Raw genomic sequence first — 430 nt, forward strand, 5'->3', positions numbered from 1 at the left:
TGAAATCACAGAAAAACACACAAACTAAAACACACTAAAAACATACTAAAAAAATTCCAAAAAGCGTACAAATTATCCGCTCATCACAGCACCAAACTTAAATTGTTGCTTGTCCTCAAGCAATTGAAAATCAAATAAGATAAAAAGAAGAGAATATACAATGAATTCCAAAAACATCTATGAAGATCAGTATTAATTAGATGGGTGGGGCTTTTAGCTTTTTGCCTCTGAACAGTTTTGGCATCTCACTATATCCTTTGAAATTCAGAATGATTGGCTTCTTTAGGAACTCAGAATCCAGATAGTGTCATTGATTCTCCTAGTTAAGTATGATGATTCTTGAACACAACTACTTATTGAATCTTGGCCGTGGCCCAAAGCACTCTGTCTTCCAGTATTACCACCGGATACATACATGCCACAGACACAT

The sequence above is a fragment of the Arachis duranensis genome, chromosome 10 (assembly GCF_000817695.3).
Source record: "Arachis duranensis cultivar V14167 chromosome 10, aradu.V14167.gnm2.J7QH, whole genome shotgun sequence".
Taxonomy (NCBI): Eukaryota; Viridiplantae; Streptophyta; class Magnoliopsida; order Fabales; family Fabaceae; genus Arachis; species Arachis duranensis.